The 17,063-nt window shown below is 46.4% G+C and overlaps 1 protein-coding gene across 4 annotated transcripts in view; it reads right to left on the bottom strand.

The window, feature by feature from the left end:
* SPEG (striated muscle enriched protein kinase) overlaps window positions 1-17,063 on the bottom strand; it is a 347,211-nt gene that overhangs the window by 228,240 nt on the left and 101,908 nt on the right. The window lies entirely within an intron of this gene.

Below are 17,063 nucleotides of genomic sequence, written 5' to 3'. Positions count from 1 at the left end.
TCTTGTACATAGGGGCAGTATTATAGTAGTTATATTCTTGTACATAGGGGGCAGTATTATAGTAGTTATATTCTTGTACATAGGGGGCAGTATTATAATAGTTATATTCTTGTACATAGGGAGCAGTATTATAATAGTTATATTCTTGTACATAGGGGCAGTATTATAATAGTTATATTCTTGTACATAGGGAGCAGTATTATAGTAGTTATATTCTTGTACATAGGAGCAGTATTATAGTAGTTATATTCTTGTATATAGGGGGCAGTATTATAGTAGTTATATTCTTGTACATAGGAGCAGTATTATAGTAGTTATATTCTTGTACATAGGGAGCAGTATTATAGTAGTTATATTATTGTACATAGGAGCAGTGTTATAGTAGTTATATCTGTGTACATAGGGGCAGTATTATAGTAGTTATATTCTTGTACATTGGAGCAGTATTATAGTAGTTATATTCTTGTACATAGGGGCAGTATTATAATAGTTATATTGTACATAGGAAGCAGTATTATAGTAGTTATATTCTTGTACATAGGGAGCAGTATTATAGTAGTTATATTCTTGTACATAGGAGCAGTATTATAGTAGTTATATTCTTGTACATAGGGAGCAGTATTATAGTAGTTATATTCTTGTAGATAGAGAGCAGTATTATAGTAGTTATATTCTTGTACATAGGAGCAGTATTATAGTAGTTATATTTAAGAGCAGTATTATAGTACTTATATTCTTGTACATAGGGGGCAGTATTATAGTAGTTATATTCTTGTACATAGGGGGCAGTATTATAGTAGTTATATTCTTGTACATAGGGAGCAGTATTATAGTAGTTATATTCTTGTACAAAGGAGCAGTATTATAGTAGTTATATTCTTGTACATAGGAGCAGTATTATAGTAGTTATATTCTTGTACATAGGGACAGTATTATAGTAGTTATATTCTTGTACATAGGGAGCAGTATTATAGTAGTTATATTCTTGTACATAGAGGCTGTATTATAGTAGTTATATTCTTGTACAAAGGAGCAGTATTATAGTAGTTATATTCTTGTACATAGGAGCAGTATTATAGTAGTTATATTCTTGTACATAGGAGCAGTATTATAGTAGTTATATTCTTGTACATAGGGACAGTATTATAGTAGTTATATTCTTGTACATAGAGGCTGTATTATAGTAGTTATATTCTTGTACAAAGGAGCAGTATTATAGTAGTTATATTCTTGTACATAGAGGCTGTATTATAGTAGTTATATTCTTGTACAAAGGAGCAGTATTATAGTAGTTATATTCTTGTATATAGGAGCAGTATTATAGTAGTTATATTCTTGTACAAAGGAGCAGTATTATAGTAGTTATATTCTTGTACATAGGAGCAGTATTATAGTAGTTATATTCTTGTACATAGGGACAGTATTATAGTAGTTATATTCTTGTACATAGGGACAGTATTATAGTAGTTATATTCTTGTACATAGGAGCAGTATTATAGTAGTTATATTCTTGTACATAGGGACAGTATTATAGTAGTTATATTCTTGTACATAGGAGCAGTATTATAGTAGTTATATTCTTGTACATAGGGACAGTATTATAGTAGTTATATTCTTGTACATAGGGGCAGTATTATAGTAGTTATATTCTTGTACATAGGGACAGTATTATAGTAGTTATATTCTTGTACATAGGAGCAGTATTATAGTAGTTATATTCTTGTACATAGGGACAGTATTATAGTAGTTATATTCTTGTACATAGGAGCAGTATTGTAGTAGTTATATTCTTGTACATAGGGGCAGTATTATAGTAGTTATAAAATTGTATATAAAGACAAAATTATAGTTATATAGATATGTTAATTGCCTTAAGGACAATGTTTTATAGTTGCCATTGTTAGTGGTTTGAATAATTGTGCCCTTTTGTGCTTTTAATTGACCAATTTGGAAATACAGCCTTAGAACTGCTAAGGACAGAGATGTAATTTTTGCTGCTTTTTTTTGGACGTGTGAGTCTGGTACGCACATAGATGTATCTTTAAATCTTTGCATTTCCATTTTTAAGATACGGAGGAAGATGTGAAGTAGAGACGAGGTGGGCAGAGTACCCCGGGGGCTGCTGTAGCTGTTGCTGAGTCACACTGTCTACGGGCTTTGAATTTGAACATATCTCATGGGATCTTGCCTATGACGCTGGGATGTGACGTACTGTCTGTGACATCCATTCTCCTCTCCTTCACCTCCAGATATTGGGATATAAGACAGAGCTGCATCTGCATAAACGGTAGAAGGCGTCTTACCCAGCAGAACCGAGAAATCAGCTTCCAATGTTACTGCAGAATTACATTTCTGTCCAGAATAAACAGCATAGATTTTCAATAGCCATTCAATTAGTCATTAATGAACCGTCCAAGTATGGTCGTCTCCATTGGAATTAAAACAATTAGTTGTATACATTTGCTATCGTAAATGTGCCTTGTAGAATGGAAAAATATAATTACGTTATGTATATTGTGCCGTATTAAATAAAACTGCTCCAAGTGGCTTCTGACTATAGACTTCTGGCCCTGCTGTGACTGCGGCAAGGACTTGGGAAGGGAATTGGCGCGGTTAAGCCCAATATTTTACATTGGCGATCAACACGGATGAAGCAACTGTGACACCCCCCAAAATAACTCCACGTTTCTACTGCAGCAGCGCCTGCTGGAGAAATGAGGTATTACAAAACCCCTATACAAATAGATATTAAACCATGTAATTGATGGGTTGTGATGAGTCCTCTAAAAAGGGAGGCTCTCATTGTCAGAGGGGCGTCTTACGCAAAGGAACATGCAAACGACCAACTAAAATAAGGGGGGTTACAAGACAAACCTATGGGCATTTTTTACATTTAGTCTCGTTTTTATCATTCTGCCCCCCCGTTGGTCTTTTTTAGAGCTCTACAACCTATCACGCTTTCTGTGTGCTTATACTACAACTCCTATCATGTTCTGAAAGAAGCAAGTGGTTTGGGCATGCTGGAGGTGACGGTTTCACAACGGTTTGAGTAGACTGTATCTTGTCAAGTATCTGATCCTTGCAGACCCCTCATATACCGCCCTATTACAGTGACAGGGCTAGGGCGGTGTAGGTCATATCATGTGTCAATCACTTCCTCACTGAGCGGGGAATACAGCGCAGTTCATCTTCCCTTACATTCACCATCCCGCTGGGTACCAATGTCAGCCTTGCACATATAGCACCTGGCAGCAGTTTTCCACCGGCGCACTGAAGTAGGTTAATTAGTTAATTAAAAGATAACTAGAGCAGCACAGACGAGTTTGCTTCTTATTTGCAGAAGTTTCCCGGAGGTTCAGTGGATTTAACTCTTCATTTTAAAGTTGTTGGAGGGTGCAATAGAGCCATGATCAGACACCCCGAGGTTATTATGTCAAGAGCATCGCATTATCAGAAGCATAGATTTATGGGGTGCAAACGTAGTAGTTGCTTTGGGCCGTGGAGCTTAAGAGGTTGCAGATCTCCTATAGATTTTACATTGGAGCTGAAAGGATTGGTCCCGAAAAATCTACTGGATAGGGAATAACTAATTGAAACCTGTAATCCAGCCTGGAACCTCCAACGATCCTAGCAACCAAGCTCTGCAGAGCTCTGTACGGCCCATTCAGGCTCGGACTGGCCCACAGGAGAACAGGACAATCCTCCGTCAGGCCCCAGTGAAGGAGTGCTAATGAATAGTGCTATTACACTTGATTCACCATTCGCAGAAAAATGTATAGTCTAATCATTCATTAAACAAGCTAGACAAGTTAATATTACATAAAAGCAAAAGTAAATATGTGCACTAAGGTCAGGTTATTTTTGCATGTAACTGAAGAGTGGGCCCCAAGAATCAATGTTACTTGTGCGCCTTTGCCAACCCAGTATGACACTGGGCCCATTCATTTGTGGGACTGTCGGACCCATACAGTGTTGAACTGAGGTGGCAAGGGCCTACCAGTAACAATGACTCTGGGGGCCCAATGTTCAGCTACGTGCAAATATTACAATACCCCTCTTCAAAAATTTACCTCTGCTTCTGTATATTAATAAACTAGGTAGTTTGTTGGATCAATGATGAGATGCCGCTTTTATCCGTCCATAGTGAATCAAATGTAATGGGACACCACTGCTCATACTGGGGGGTATGTATCTTACTCTTGCATGAGGGGCCCACCGGGGGATTCACCTGCTCCCCCGTTGTCCAGTCCGATATGGAGCAGAGATTGGGCCTCTGCAAAGATTTTTGCATTGGGAACCATATTCAATTCCAGAACTGTTAAGGTTTGCATTGCCCAAAGTTTCCAATCTACCATAAACTCTTCACTCTGGTTCCATTCACTACCCAGAGCAGAGCAATCTGCAGTGCTAATTATCTCACAGCAACATATCCTAGCGGAAAACTTTTCCCTTTTGTTAGGTTTTTTTTTTGGGCTTTTCATTCCAATCCGATTATAATGAATCCGTTATACATAAAAATAAAAAAAAACAGAACCATGAAGCTAGTGGGAATATAAATTGAATATGAAGTCGCGTTCATTCAGATGTGTTTCATGCGGATTTTGCAGAAGATTTGTCACAGATTTTCATATTTGCATTGCAAAAAGTGAAACCCCCCGGCACAGATTCACAGTAAATCCATAACATATAGGACAAGCAGCAGATTTGGAAATCCACTGCATACCCTAAAATTAGATTTTTTTTTTTTTTTCAACCCTGCGTGAATCATTTCCATCCACTAATCCTACTGTAAATTGGTGCAGATTTTCAGTTCAAATGCAGCACAGGAACGAAGCCCTGAAGTCTAAAAAATGCAGATGATATATACAGTACAGACCAAAAGTTTGGACACACCTTCTCATTTAAAGATTTTTCTGTATTTTCATGACTATGAAAATTGTACATTCACACTGAAGGCATCAAAACTATGAATTTTGGTCTGTACTGTATATAAAAAAAGAAAACAATAATACTAGCAAATAATGATAGATAAATAAATAAATAAAAATAAATTAAAATAAATAAATAAAAATAAATTAAAAATAAAAATAAAAAAATGAATACATTGTATATTGCTATATTGTAATTCTTCCAATGTGTATAGTCAGAGTGAAAAAAAAAAACAGAGAATGGATCAATAGGATCAGGCAGTAACAACCTCTGCGATTGTGCAGTTCACATGTACGTGCGGTCCCCTGACATGCATTGCACATACATTCTTACACTTGTCTCATTAATATATGTATAACATGTATCCCAAACTACAGGGGAGTTTCTCACAATCTCCCCCTCCCCCACCCTCCTCCAGTAATGTACGGCAAGCACCATTCCATTAACTGTTAACCTGCTTGCTCAGTGGTTTGCACAAAATTGCTTTGCATGGTAACAGCTGATGGTCTGCAGAGATCATCCCTGACTAGTGCAATGATCTGATGACTCTCTCATTTCACATCCATCTCTAATCTACCTGGGTGATTTTTATTATCAAGTATACGGTACTAAAAAAAAAAGTCACCTGTGACCAGTTTTAAGCTTTCCTTGAATTCAATTATGGCCCATGGGGGACCTACAATCCTGCTCCAATTTGGAACAGTGGGCTACTTTCTGCTAGGATGATTGTGGGTCATAACCCATGATTATCTATCAAAGAAAAAGACCTTGGCGTGTGATGGTAACGTACTGAATCAGCTACGGACACCGGGTCAAATAGATCCCAGAACCACCAGTAATGTGAACACCTACAGGACCCTGGTGAGATATCCTCGACTGCATCGTGCAGACACAGCTTACATCCACTCTTGCAGTGTTGCCAAGGCTTCTTGTACATACCGCTGCCGAATATGGTGGTTTTATTTACAAATTCTGCTTATAAAGAAACGCAGCAATCCCTGTCAGATACTGCACGCATTCTGGTTCTGTAATGTGCACCTTACAATCAGGGGCTTACATAGAAATCATGGGGCCCCATAGCAGAAGTTCTAATTGCCCCCCCCCCCCCCCAAAAAAAAGATAAAAAATGATTGGGGTCACAGAAGAACAGATCTCACAACTTTCCAGCCTTTACATAGTAATTTTACTCCTGCTGAAATCCCAGATTCCTCTTTCATTGCCCCCATAAAGTATTATGCAAACAAAAGTGCCCCCTCCCAACCAAATACAGTATGATACCCCACATGCACAGTATGATGACCCTACTGTACCCCACCTCAACTCCCAAGGCAAAGTATGGTGACCCCAACACAGTATCATCTCCCAACTGTGACCCCCACACAGCCCTCCATGCAGTATAATGGGCCTACATACAGTATATTGGCCCGCACTAGCCCTCCAAACAGTATAATGACCCCCACACAGTATGAAGGACCCCATATAGCCACATATAGTATAATGCGCCTGCGCCCCCCATAACCCTCCATATAGTATAATGCACTCCTCATGGTCCTCCATAGAATATAATGCTCACCCCATGGTCCTCCATAAAATATAGTGCACTCCCCATGGTCCTGTATATAATAAAATGCTCTCCTCATGGTCCTTCATACAATATAATGCACCCCCATGGTCCTCCATACAATATAATGCGCCTCCCATGATCCTCCATACAGTGTAATGCACCCTCATGATCCTCCATACAGTATAATGCACTCACCATGGTCCTCTATACAAGTATAATGCACCCCCCCCCCCCCGTGGTCCTCCATACAATATAATGCGCCCCCCATGGTCCTCCATACAGTATAATGCACTCCCTATTTTCCTCTATACAAGTATAATGCACATATAGTATAATGCGCCTGCGCCCCCCATAACCCTCCATATAGTATAATGCACTCCTCATGGTCCTCCATAGAATATAATGCTCTCCCCATGGTCCTCCATAAAATATAGTGCACTCTTCATCGTCCTCCATATAATAAAATGCTCTCCCCATAGTCCTTCATACAATATAATGCACCCTCCATGGTCCTCCATACAATATAATGCACCCCCCATGATCCTCCATACAGTATAATGCACCCCCATAGGCCTCCATATAGTGTAATGCACCCCCATGGTCCTCCACACAATATAATGCACCCACCATGGCCCTCCAGATAGTATAATGCACCCCCATGATCCTCCATACAGTATAATGCACCCCTATGGTCCTCCATACACTATAATGCACCCCCATGGTCCTCCATACAGTATAATGCACCCCCATGGTCCTCCATACAATATAATGCACCCCCATGGTCCTCAATACAGTATAATGCACCCCCATGATTCTCCACACAATATAATGCAATGCACCCCCATGGTCCTCCACACAATATAATGCACCCCCATGATCTTCCATATAGTATAATGTACCCCCATGGTCCTCCATACAATATAATGCACCCCCATGGTCCTCAATACAGTATAATGCACCCCCATGATTCTCCACACAATATAATGCAATGCACCCCCATGGTCCTCCACACAATATAATGCACCCCCATGATCTTCCATATAGTATAATGCACCCCCATGGTCCTCCACACAATATAATGCACCCCCATACTGTATTATGGCCACCGGTCACTGATTTAAAAAAAATAAATACAGTACTCACCTCTCCTGGTTCCACCCAATGCTCCGGTCATCTCAGATTGCGATGTGAAGTGCCGCACACCTCAGAGCAGCAGGCGCCCTACAATGACGTCACCGCGCCCGCTGCTCTGAGACGTCAGATGTCGAGGAAGAATGATGGGGGTGGAAGCGTCTGCTGACACTCCCTCTTCCATCATCATTGCTCACATTGGGCCGACACTCTGGCCGGCAGGGCGAGCAATGATGATGGAGTAGGGAGTGTCAGCAGATGCTTCCACCCCCATCATTCTGTGTGGGCGGGTGGCCAGGTGCTAACGGGCGGAGGCGGGGCCCGGTGCGGGGAGGGCTCGGTGCGGTGAGGGCCCGCTGCGGGTTCTCCCCAGCTCACGGGCCACATAGCAGTGGCATGGCCTGCCACCATTGGCGGTACACCAGTGCTTTTACAATGGACATGTGAATATACACCCATTTCCAGTTGAGTGAAAAAGTTGCATGAGGCCGAGATCTATAGCGCTGCCAAAGATCATTCTATACCGCATTTACATGACAGCGTAATGCAGGGTGAAGAAGTCGCATTGTGACCTAAAAGATACTGAGACCACAACAGGCAAGTCACAAAAAAATCCAGCTGCTTCCAACTTCTTCTAACTTCTTTTTTATGGTCGCACTACCTTGCAGTTTTCAATGCGCTCTCATTCACCTGCATTACGACGCCATGTAGCAGTGGCATGCAGCGATCTCTGGCCGCATGACCTGTGTCGTGGTTGTAGCCCTAACCTTCATTTCTTTGGAAATACATAGAGATTAGAGATTCTCACCTATAATGGAGGAATGCTTTGTTGCATGATCTATTATGGAGGTATAATGCCATATGAGCTTTTTTTCTAGGAACAAAGACCATGGTGCTGCATGGTGGCACAATATGGCTGCTCATTGAGCTCCCTAGTGATCCGTAATAAGGGTTTTTAGGGATTTTGATTGCTGCTGTACCGGATTGGTGTGTGCAGAGAAGCCTTTCACATGCGCCCTCGAGTCAAATGTAAAGAGGTGACCCTAATGTTCCTCTCTTACGATAACGGTTTCAATATATTTTTGCCCCTCCAGTTGCTACCTTCATGCTTCTTTTCTTAAAGGGATTTTACACTTTCAAAAAAGGTCCCCAAAAGATTAGATAGTTGTTAAAAAACAAACACAGATAGTATACATCCTCCCCCATTCCAATGCCGGCTCCCTGACGCAGCTCTGATCTCGGTGTTTTGGCTGCAGCCATGACATCATGACTGTAGCACAAATCACCACCGCTGCAACCAATCACTGAGCTCAGCGATTGGCTGCAGCAGTGAGTGATGTGAGCTGTAATTGTGATGTCATCCATGCAGCCAAAACTCAAGAGACTGGAGCAGCGACAGAGAGCAATCCTAGAAGCCAATATTGACTCCTTAAAGAGCCTTGCCACATGACACACAGGATGTAAAGTCAAACTGAATTTTTCTCCAAAAGTGAAAAGCCTCCATTTCCATTCAGCTGTATTGGGGTTCTTTCCCCTCGTCAGTGCAACATATCGACTAGTTGGATTTTTTCTTCTTCTCAGACACAACACTCATCCCATCTAGGTAATATTTCTCTATGATATGTCAGATACCTATTGTTGGCTGATGCACAGCTCATCCTCTCCAGGTATTATTTTTACAAACTCCTTGGTAACCGTTCCCCGCTCAGTCAGCTCCTCCAAATATATAAAGCGCGCTCCCCATTTCTGCAGTGATCCTCCCCACCTGATATGTTCATCCACTAGATCTCCACCGTCAGCGGAGCCGTCACTCAACCGGTTCACGATCGTCTGTTTTATAAAATCTCAGATAACTGTCTATAACCGAGACAGCGCTCACGCCAGTCTCTACGTCTTGTCTATAAGCTTCCAGATAATTGCTTTCTCGGCTGAGTCAGTCCTCGTTCCTCTCCAGATAGGCATATAAACTCCTGGACAGCTGATATCAACTAGATTGACATGTGTCTTACCGCAGAGATTAGCAACATCTAGTTATATAACAGCTGAGATATCATTTAGCTTTGGCCGTGGCTGATGGAAATGCTCTGAAGAAGGCCATAGTCATGGTTCATGGGATGTCCTCCATCCTTGGACTTCCCACCAAGCATGAATTCTAGTGAGGCCAAAGTGTATCGAAGAGAATCTCTTAAAAGGGTTTGACTACAATTAGAAAAACCTGACGCTTTCTTCCTAGTAGAGCGCCACACCTGTCCACAGGTTGTGTTGGGTACTGGAGTTCAGCCTGAATCAGTTTCATGGAGCCTAGCTCTAATACCACTGACAACTCAAGGACCAGAGTGCTTCTGGAAGAAATCAGCCATGTTTTGCTTACACTGTAAAACTTTTAAAGTAACCATAGCCTAGGTAAGAGGGACATCTATTACCTTAATATTAACCTTAAAGGGGTTGTTCATTACTGGACATCCCATTCTTAAAGGATAAAATAAACTATCGTTTGGACCGGCGCCATGTCTCCCAGAGCTCACATAACATTGCTATGTCAAGTGAGCGCTGCAGCCTGCCAGCGGCCACTGATGGGCTGCAGCCTTCACAGTTCTGTCTGCCAGAAGTATGAAGGCGGCAGCTGAAAAGATGGAAGACACAGCGCCGACATCACTGGAATAGCACTCATCCAGGAGCCAGATATATTTGTTTTTTTCTTTTATCCGAGGCACTTAAACGTTTAATTAGCGGTTTTCCATGTGGACTTCTCTTTTAAAGGTGTTGTCCCATAAACAACTTTTATCAGCTATCCACGGGGTAGATTATAAATGGATTGTTGTTTGGGGTCCGGGTGATGAGATCTCTAATGTGATGAGATCTCTAATGTGATCTCGAATGTGAAGCTCAAAGTCCCCTGTGTAAAAGGAGTGGTACTGAGCATGTGCAACTGACACTCCTATAGACAGTCACTATAGCAGTGTCGCACATGTTCCTTACCGCTCCGTACATGGGACTGGGAGTCCGAATGGTTGAACCCCTTCCAATGATAGATTTATGAACTATCCCGTGAATAAGTTATACATGTTATTTACGTGACAGCCCCTTTTAGGATGTGTGGTCGTTCAAAGTAGACGTTACATTGTAGTAAAGATAATTTTGTTCACACAATGTGGCAGTGTTATTATTTTTACCGTCATGGATTTAAACCCTTTTTCCTATTGATTGATTCAGACATTTTAGGCACATGCTTTCTTACGTTTATGTGATGCTTTTCCTAGTTTTCGTACAAGTGGTCACGACTAGTGAGATCTGAACTAATACTAGTGAGATCAGGTTAGTGAAGATGCTCCTACAGCTGGGCATGGTCAAAAATGGAGAAAATCTACTGTTCCTGGACCCATAGGACTGTGGTGATGTCTAGACTAAGGGACTAAGAATAACCATCAACTGTAGGTGGCCATTAGGGCAGCCATTAAAGGGACATCTACTTCCCTGGATCCATTTACACAGTATGTCAGGTGTCTATGGATGGTACAAAGTCTGAGCAATCTATACTCTGTCCATATACACTGTATACTGTACTTGACGCACCCCCTGGGCCATGTTGTGATGCAGCGTTGCGCATGCGGGGAATACCCGGAGCCGGATCTGATAGGGGTAGTAGTCCTCGTGGCGGTGACCCGGTCCGTGCCCAGGGTGTCAAACCAAGTGGCAGAACTTAGAATAAGATGTTATATTGTTCGACTACGCCACCCGTTGATTGCGGCTATGAAGCCGCCGCTGCAGGGCAGACCGCTGAGGCCGGTGGTACGGGTGTGCAGCGTGGATAGTATAAACCCCAACGGGAGGGGTATGGCCCCAGGGCAGCAGGCGAAGAGGGGATGATGGTAGTGATGTTATAGTAGTCCCCGTCCTAATAGTGCTAATGCGACAAGGAATCAGTGAGACGTACAGCTGCAGTGTTCAATGCTTTACTCACAGTTCTTTATCAGGTCCCTTGTGCGCAGTCAAGACCGAGTCATGCTGCGTCCACCAGGTCAGGGACTCGGCCAACTCCCAGGCAATTCCAGAGCGTGGTCCAGAGCTCCCCTCTCTTCCTTCCTACTGGCCGTCCCCACCAGGGACCCACCTTTGTCCGGCTCCCTCGGGCCTTCTGGTGGCGAAACCTTTCCCGGTTTCCCTGACCTTATACGGTATGCCTTCCTGGTGGATATGGTGAGGGGTCGCGCCAAGACTTGACCACGACCTCCGGTTCCTGGCTAAGGATAATTGGCCTCCACCAGTTTGGGATCCGGTACCCTGTTCTGCCAACCCTTCACCCGTTATTCCGTGGGATCTTAGGGTTCCCTCTTTTCTTGCGTCTCTGGGCCTTTCCTGGTGTTTATGTTCCTTCTTCCTCTTACTTCTCTCTCTCTCTGCTTCAGGCCTCCACTTCAGGCCTGGCTCTGGAGCTGGGCCCGGACTGAGCCACAGCTCCCTGTCAGCCCTCTCTGGCTGAACTCTCTCAGACTGCACTCCTCTGCACCTCTCCCGTTCTATCATGGTGCCCACCTTTTATACTCCCTTCTGACACCCGAGCCCAGGTGACCAGCACCCAATGGGCTCCTACCTATGCCCAGAGTCCCTCCCCTGTCTGCTCCTACACCACTGGGATATTCCTCCCCCCTCCCCACTCCAGCCAGGGACAGACGCTGTCGTACCTGCACATCTATCTGGTGGGAGTACCGTTGATCTGTCCCCCGGAAATGGGGTGAGTGTAGTGTATGCAGCTAACTGAGCCCCGTTCCACACTCCATCCTTAGCCGGGAGTGGAATACCGCACCTCTGGTTCGAGGTGCAATACCCCTGTAGCAGCCGAGTCCTCGGGGTGCTACATTCCCCCCTGGTAAATCACAGCACGTCCTCGGGCTGGAATAGAATAAAAACATTTTAAACATACAAATATTTTTAAAGTGCACTCGCATATAAGACATTAACTATGAACTCATCCCCTTTATGGGAGGTACTCTGTTCTTCTTAACGTTACTAGCATAAAACATTTTTAAAACATTCTACTAATGCCACCGGAACTCTTTTGTAAAACACTATATAAAACTTTTGGCATTATCATTTTAGCAGCATATTAAACTTTCCATTATAAGACATTTTTTTTACACAAACATTTTCAACACATATCCTTGAGCTCCGGCCACTGTGCAACTTGCGACCAGGTAAAGTGCAACAGACACTACTTCCAAGGTAGAAAGGCAGTTCTTATAAAACCAATAGGGGGCGCTTTAAGAAGCGCAACTATGTACAAGGGTATGGCCGCTCTCAGTCCTCGGCCAGTGGGAATAGGGGAATGGCTGCTCACAGTCCTCAGCCTGGTTAGGGATTAGGGGCACACAGGTAACAGTTCTTTAACAGTTCCATACTAGTCCCAACGGGGACCACACTTCAAGCAGCAAGAGTCCTTGTACCCCGACGGGTAACTATATACAGTTCCACTTTACCATTCTCTAATAATGGTGTCCTCCTTGCTCTTCCGGGTAGTCTTCAGGTCCGTCCGGACCCTCGGTGTACTCTGTTTCTGGGCGGTACTGTAGTTCCTCTTCCGTGAGCCGGTGAACGTGGAGGGCGTACGGTCCCTTGACACCCTTGTGCCGGGAGAAGGTGACCACATCACCCGGGTAGAGATCACGTCCGCGGTGTCCCTCCGGCAGGTGGCTCTCGACATCCCTGCGGGTGACAAAGACGTCGCCGGGGGTTCGATGGTCTCGGATAAAACCCCAGCCATGCTCTAGCTGGAACTTTATTACGGTCCCGTCGGTGCGGGGACCGTGGGCTGTTCGGGGGTCTTGTCGGGCCCTGCGCTTCTGTTCCGCGCTCCGGGCCTGCAGCTGTTCCTCGCGGATCCGCCTCTCTCGCCGTTCTCTTCCAAAGACCTCTAGCTGTTGACGGCAGCACTCCTCACGCCGGACTGCGTCCGCCCGGGTCTCCTGGGTGAACCCCATGAGGTTCTCACCGGTCGGATCCCATTCAAATTGGGCGTCCTCTAACGGGATCGGAGCAATCTTGGCGGGCGCCGGAGCCGGGATCAGAGGCTCACACAAGGGCCGTTCCTTCCGGAGTCGGGGGTTGACGTACTCCGGTGGCCACACGAAGGGCAGCCCGTCCGGGCTGGTATGTTGTGCGTAAAGATCTGCGCCCAGGGGTGGCACTGTGGAGGTAGAGGGCGCCGTAGGGGCGGCAGCGCCCAGGGGTACTCAGCCTTGCGACCAGGCCGGGGGAATTCTGTTCTGTACTAGGGATGGCACCATTGAGGCAGAGGGCGCTGGAGGGGCAGCGGCGCCCTGGTCCACCAGGCCTTGCGACCAGGCCGGTGGCACTTCCTGTTTCGCCGCACTCAGGGTCAAGGGGCGTGGCGCGGAGGAGGGCGTGACCGCGGCTCCTGCCGCTTGAGGCCTAGTTGGGAGCAGTGGCGGTGCGGCAACGGGCACGGTGAGTAGGACTTCGGGCTCTGCGACGGGGAGCTGGGGCAGGCTTACGGCTACTGGGCTCGGGGTAATGACGTCCCCATTACCTGCTTCCATCCTTGCAGCTCCCTCCGCGGCGTCGTCTCCGGCCTTCGTCCTTCCTGTACCATCCTCAGAGGCGGACATGCTCCTTGTTGCAGGTGGCGCCTCCTGCTGGCGGATCCCAGCCTGCCGGGCCATCTCCCTTCTCCACTCGGCCAGCGCATCCTGCTGTGCCCGGACCATCCTCCGGTCCAAGTCCTCCAGCGCAGCCTGCGCACGCTCCGGATCTCTGGGGAGCTGTGCCAGGATCTCCACTAGGCTGGCTGGCGGTGCGGCCTGCAGCAGGCTCCGGACCACGGTGTTGGCACTGCTGGACGCTTCCTCCATTCCCGGGTGCGGTCTGTCCAGACTCCTCCAGGCCGCACCCAGCCCCTCAGTTTTGTTCCCTATCCACCCCCATTGGGAGTGGTCCCGGGGCAACTTAGTGACAGTCAGTTTCAGGGGCAGACCCCCCACTCTGATGGACATCTCCATTGTTGTAGTCTCGGCTGATGGGGGCGGTCCCCTCCCTTGGCGCCACTCTGGGACCATGCCCACGATGGGAGGTGGTCTCTTGCCACCCTCTGGCACGCCCACAATGGCGTCCGCTCTGCCAGGGCGGGAAACCGTCCAAGATGGCGGGAATCGTCCCCTGATGGCGGGAAGCTCCGCGGATGGCGGGTAAAAGCTGCAGATGGCGGGCAAACGGCGGGAAACGACCCGAGATGGCGTCCGATGGCGGGAATCCTCTGGAATTGGCGGGAGACTTCTTTTTGAGGTACATGTGAACTTTTCTTCAGGCACGCAGTACCCGGTGGTTGCGGGCACGAGATCCTGCCGACTACGCCAAAGTTGACGCACCCCCTGGGCCATGTTGTGATGCAGCGTTGCGCATGCGGGGAATACCCGGAGCCGGATCTGATAGGGGTAGTAGTCCTCGTGGCGGTGACCCGGTCCGTGCCCAGGGTGTCAAACCAAGTGGCAGAACTTAGAATAAGATGTTATATTGTTCGACTACGCCACCCGTTGATTGCGGCTATGAAGCCGCCGCTGCAGGGCAGACCGCTGAGGCCGGTGCTACGGGTGTGCAGCGTGGATAGTATAACCCCCAACGGGAGGGGTATGGCCCCAGGGCAGCAGGCGAAGAGGGGATGATGGTAGTGATGTTATAGTAGTCCCCGTCCTAATAGTGCTAATGCGACAAGGAATCAGTGAGACGTACAGCTGCAGTGTTCAATGCTTTACTCACAGTTCTTTATCAGGTCCCTTGTGCGCAGTCAAGACCGCCCGAGTCATGCTGCGTCCACCAGGTCAGGGACTCGGCCAACTCCCAGGCAATTCCAGAGCGTGGTCCAGAGCTCCCCTCTCTTCCTTCCTACTGGCCGTCCCCACCAGGGACCCACCTTTGTCCGGCTCCCTCGGGCCTTCTGGTGGCGAAACCTTTCCCGGTTTCCCTGACCCTATACGGTATGCCTTCCTGGTGGATATGGTGAGGGGTCGCGCCAAGACTTGACCACGACCTCCGGTTCCTGGCTAAGGATAATTGGCCTCCACCAGTTTGGGATCCGGTACCCTGTTCTGCCAACCCTTCACCCGTTATTCCGTGGGATCTTAGGGTTCCCTCTTTTCTTGCGTCTCTGGGCCTTTCCTGGTGTTTATGTTCCTTCTTCCTCTTACTTCTCTCTCTCTCTGCTTCAGGCCTCCACTTCAGGCCTGGCTCTGGAGCTGGGCCCGGACTGAGCCACAGCTCCCTGTCAGCCCTCTCTGGCTGAACTCTCTCAGACTGCACTCCTCTGCACCTCTCCCGTTCTATCATGGTGCCCACCTTTTATACTCCCTTCTGACACCCGAGCCCAGGTGACCAGCACCCAATGGGCTCCTACCTATGCCCAGAGTCCCTCCCCTGTCTGCTCCTACACCACTGGGATATTCCTCCCCCCTCCCCACTCCAGCCAGGGACAGACGCTGTCGTACCTGCACATCTATCTGGTGGGAGTACCGTTGATCTGTCCCCCGGAAATAGGGTGAGTGTAGTGTATGCAGCTAACTGAGCCCCGTTCCACACTCCATCCTTACCCGGGAGTGGAATACCGCACCTCTGGTTCGAGGTGCAATACCCCTGTAGCAGCCGAGTCCTCGGGGTGCTACATACTCATCACGGCCCGTGCATCCTCCCATAATAAACTTACAGACAGATGATTTGGAAAGTAAAGACATTAATCCTTTCCTCTACTGCTGACAAAACTTCTGGATATTACCACTCGTCCCTATCCATGTATTGTATTAAAAAGGAATTACACTTTTAATGCTTTCTCGTTAAACTAAGCAGCTGGAGTGTTAAACGTTTCCCCCACCACTTACCAAGTAAAGTCCCCCTGAGGATATCTTTGGGACCATTGCTGAGAAAGTGGCCGCCATAGTGGCAATGTAGACTGCTTGTCCCAGCAGCTGTATACATGGACATGGCCACATGGGCAATGGCTCCCAACTTCTCAGTAGAGGACCCTGTAATCCCATCATGGGGACCATCATCAATCATACAATGAAAAGCTTCAGGTACCCAAGGTTTGACAACTCAATCTCTTACAGTATCTATAAAAATTCTACTAAAATACCTTGACCAATTTGTTGCTGATGGATCTATCAAAAGCTAATACTGTTACAATAAACCCCTCCATTGTTACTTGATGCCCCATTGTTCTTACCGTGACTATTGTTCCTTTCTGGACCACATTGGAGAATGAGACTTTTGACTCTAGTTATCAGATGAGGGGAGTGTTTTCATTGGGTTGGTGAAAGCTTATGGCTTTGTAGAGTATTATAGAACCAGTTTCTACTGGGTTGATGGAGATTCCATCAGTCTTGATGGACCTGGTCATTAAGAGTAGAAGTACAAAAAGTACTGGAGAGGTTTGGTAATT

This window comes from Phyllobates terribilis, unplaced genomic scaffold, assembly GCF_046119375.1.
Source record: "Phyllobates terribilis strain yellow unplaced genomic scaffold, ASM4611937v1 Scaffold_9__5_contigs__length_417890890, whole genome shotgun sequence".
In the NCBI taxonomy this organism is placed as follows: Eukaryota; Metazoa; Chordata; class Amphibia; order Anura; family Dendrobatidae; genus Phyllobates; species Phyllobates terribilis.
Note: the sequence above shows the minus strand (reverse complement) of the source record. Positions and strands in the feature narration are given on the sequence as shown.